Genomic DNA, 4629 nt, shown 5'->3' with positions numbered 1-4629 from the left:
AGCCCATTATTCCCGCACAGTGCAGTTCCTGCAGAGCGTACGTGCAGCCCATGCGCCGGGCGACCTGCACAGTGCCGCCCAAGCTTCGTCCAGCTTCCTAGTTTGATCTTGTCCGGAAGCACGGATCATGTGTTTGTCGCCATGGCAGGATACGCTGCACTAGACGATGACTAGGGCAAAATTTGTGCGTCTACTATTTCTGAATAGTTGCAGGGAAAATGTTCAAGCATAGACCCACCGGTTGACATTCTCTATTTCATGCACAGGTTGCTTAGGCCAACTCCAGCGCACAATCCCAAACAGACGCCCGTTTTAACCTGTTTTCATCCGTTTGGGTAGGACAATGAGGTCGTGTCCGGGCCTGTCCTGAAATGCGGTGACCGTGCGCCCAGCGCACGGACGCATTCTTTGGCCTCATCCATTCCGCCACGGCCAAAAAATGTCCATATATTTGTATTTCAATGTTCAAAACAAGTTTGCACATCCAAATATTATTTATCTGATAATAAAAATAGTTTTACAACCCAATCAAAATTATCTCTAATAAAAATAGTTTTACAACCAAATTGAAATTGTCTAGAATGAACATATAATGAACCAATACATTTATTGGTTGCCAATGTGATTCTACACGTGCTCAACCAAGTTATTTTGAAGATCCAAATGAGTGTGTCAATCACGCATTTCACGATGAAATTGGACAAACTGTTCAAACGTGGCCGGTTCTTGGTGCAGGGGCTCAACATTTTCACCTTGAAAATCAAATCCTTGGTCGAAGATCCTGTCATCATGCTCGTCCCCGACGGTCATGTTGTGCATGATCACACAAGCAGTCATCACCTCCCAAAGCTTTCCTTCATCCCATGTCAGTGCAGGGTTTCGAACGATACCCCATCGGGATTGAAGCACACCAAAAGCACGTTTCACATCCTTTCTAGCACTCTTTTGCATTTGGGCATATCTCTTTCTCTTCTCACCTTGGGAGTTCGAGATTGTCTTCATAAAAATTGACCACTGAGGATATATGCCATCAACAAGGTAGTATCCCTTGTTGTATTGGTGGCGATTGATCTCAAAGTTGACAGGCGGGGAGTGGTCTTCTGCAAGCCCTGCAAAGACTGGAGAATGCTGCAACACGTTGATATCATTGTGAGAACCTGCCATGCCGATGAAAGAATGCCATATCCAAAGATCCTGCGAAGCCACCGCTTCTAATATGACAGTGCACGCTTTGACATGCCCCTTGTAATGGCCTTGCCAAGCAAATGGGCAGTTCTTCCACTCCCAGTGCATATAATCAATGCTGCCAAGCATGCCTAGAAAGCCTTTAGCTACGTTGGTCGCCAATAATCTCTCCGTATCAACGGTAGTTGGCTGCCTCAAGTACTCAGGGCCAAACACTGCCACCATGGCCTTACAGAACTTGTACAGTGACAACAGACATGTGGACTCACTCATACGCACATACTCATGTACGAGATCGCCTAGAATCCCATATGCAAGCATGCGGATGGCCGCGGTTTATTTCTGGTAAGAGGAGAATCCAGGCTTACCAAGGGCATCCATCTTGCACTCTAAGTATGGGTCATGAGCAACCACTTCCTCTCGGATACGATTGAACACATGCCTTGCCATACGAAAACAGCGACGGAATTTATCCGGCTTAAAGAGCGGGGTGTTTGCAAAGTGATAGGCATAGAGCAGGGCGTGGCCTCTCTCCCTATTGCAGTCCAGATTGGGAGCACGGCCAGGGAGTGACCCCCTGTACCAAGGAAGCCACCGTTCAACGTGGTCGTGAATGACCAGTGCAGCCACCAAAAGATTTTCATCATCCGACGACGAATCGTCCGATGAATAAATGAAGTGGTGGAAGAAAAATCCATCTCCACTGTCCATACCTTTGTGAGCAAAGTGTCAAACACCTTGCGGTCATGGTGGCAAAAAGGCCGCGATGATCACATCGATGCAGCAGGGGTGGTTGGCGGCCGGCTACTGGCCGCTGTGGAGCACTCGTCGGAAGCTGCGGTGGCCGCCGTGGTACGTCGCGGGCGGTCATATCCCCTCTGCCACCGGCTACGATGGCGACGGGCAAATCTCCTCCAATCGACGGCCAAAACTATGATGAAAGCGCGGGCGTGGTGGCGGTCATGTCGAGACGTGGTTTGGTATGGACGGCTAGGGGGTGCACAGAGGAGGCGGCCAGAGAATAGTGGCGGCGCTGGCAGCAGGGTGGGGCGGGGGAGATGGGGTGGAGGCCTTGGAAGCGAAGGGACTGCTAGTGTCCCCGACAAGCGGGCCACGGGGGGACAAGGGCGTGCGTCGAGCCCGCCCGCGCGATGTCTGTTTTACCCCAAACTTGGCGCAAGTTTAGGTCGGAGATGGGTCAAAAACAGACGAAATCCGGACATTTGTCCATTTGAGGCCGCGTGTTGGGCGGCGCTATTAGTCTGTTCTACCCCAAACAAACGCATCCGGACAGATTGGGATCACGCGCTGGAGTTGGCCTTATCTTCGAGTATCCGACCCTTCGATTGCTAGTCAGGCCATATCAGCATCGCTATCTTTCAAGCTCGGTATAGAACTCTCTTCCAAAATAAGAAGGCGGAACATACTAGTGTGCTGTATCAATCCATCTATTCATTGCTCTACATAGGCACATAGCCTCTTTTGGAGTAAGGTCCTTAATTAGTAGTAACTCCTAGTTGAGCTCGTGAGCATCACAACATGTGCTTCGGGCTTAAGATGAAATTCCTCCCCGCCTAGCCCTCGTCCCGAAGATGTTTCAAGCATCATTTCAGGACGTGTGGAGGTGTGTCTTTGGCGGATCTCGTGGGATCCGGTCATCGTTTGTCTTTCGGTGGATTCGTTTGGATCCAGTCTTTGTTCGTCTACGTCTATGTGTTAGCAGGTTGGATCCTTCCGATCTAGTCATCTCTTCATTGGCAGCGGTTGCTGTTCTGGTGCTCTGTCCTGTGGGGCTTTATCACGACGACTTCCTGACTGTCTACTACAACAATATTTGCCCTGCTCCGATGAGGGGGGCGTGATGAGGGTGGTGTGCCTTCGGCTCGCTCCAGTGCTTGCAGTCGTCACTAGGTGGTATACGGACCTGGATGTACTTCGTACTTCCGGTGTTCTTTGTACTACCTTGACAGCTGATGAATAAATCGGAAATTTTCTCACAAAAAAAGAGTGACCCAGTTTACAAGGGAAACTAGGCCGAAAAACTAAAAGTAAAAGGTGCCATCTAGCCACTGATTTTGTTCTCTCGTGAAGAACACAAAGCAGTACATTTTCCCAAAATAAATAGCAGCTGGGAGGCTCTACCTATTTTTCTTTGATAATGTTTTGAAGACACTTTTCCAATTTTTGTTAAGGAATCACGCGGGCAAGGGGGTGTGTGGGCCCTCCACCGGAATATATTTCTCAAGGTGTAAAGCAAGTAGTATACCAGAATATTATGGGTATAGTTGTGCGCAGGGTTAGGAAAGCCCGCCATTAGAAAGCGGCTTCTTTGTCTTTACCCACACAAAGTCTATGAGACCAAGGCCATAGGTCCAAATCTGCAGCCATAAAACCGAGTGAAGTAACTGAGTGGGCGTCGATGTAACGAAAAGCTTTGGCATTCCTAGTATCCTAGATCTTTCGTAGAATAATTAGGAGGATGAAGCCATAGTGGCTGAGGCTGGTCAACCAGAGCATTCTCCCAAAGTGCATAGATGTTGTCGGGCTTAGAGCATTTCCAGCAGTCCGCCCAGGAGGCATAAAAATTGCTGCCTGGGGGCGAGCCGGTGGTAGAATCGGCTCTACGGCGGTTGGGCATCCAGCCGTCGCCCCCAGGTGAAAGTACATATAGTCCCCATGCATGGTTTCGGTAATTAAACGACAATCCTAATGGACTAAGGTTTGCATTGAGATATACATTTGAAGGAAAGTTCCATTTGCAATGCATGAAGAATATTGGATGGATTGATGGATGTAATCCATCAACATAAATATATGCATCGAGACTTGATAATGAATGACAATTCCTATTAAGAAACTATGGCATCAAGTTATATAGGAAGGTTTGTTCCATGGGTGATGCAAGAAGGAGACTGAATGGATTCGAAATGAATGCCATATGCATATAGTTGTGCATCAAGATTAATCATGGAGCAAAGATAAATGTTGACCAAGATGAAGATCGAAGATTGTCAACACACAAGCGCAAATCATGTGCCACATGAGGTCTTGTGGTATGGTTAGAATTTGTCAACTGCGCTTTGTGTACTAACCCATTCTATGTGTTTTCTATGTCTGTGTGGGCTAGGTGGTTCTCATGGACTTACATCAATAGAAAGATTTCAAATGCCCATGAGAGGATGACATCAAGTGATGATGATCATGGTTTACAAAGGCAAGTTCAAGATAGGCAGTCTGGAGAATTACATGCTTGAAGCTTGCAGATGATCATGTGATGGACACATGAAGATGAATGCAAAGCAAAACTTCCCACATTGTGTATGGGGGAGCTACTTGAAGACTTCACCAATGTCTTGCCTTCAGCTTGAGCCAAGAAGAAACATCAACATCAAGCTCAAGTGAAAGGCTCGAGTCAAAGGTATTAGTTCCTTTGACGTTAGTGTT

The sequence above is a fragment of the Triticum aestivum genome, chromosome 3A, assembly GCF_018294505.1.
Source record: "Triticum aestivum cultivar Chinese Spring chromosome 3A, IWGSC CS RefSeq v2.1, whole genome shotgun sequence".
Taxonomy (NCBI): Eukaryota; Viridiplantae; Streptophyta; class Magnoliopsida; order Poales; family Poaceae; genus Triticum; species Triticum aestivum.
Note: the sequence above shows the minus strand (reverse complement) of the source record.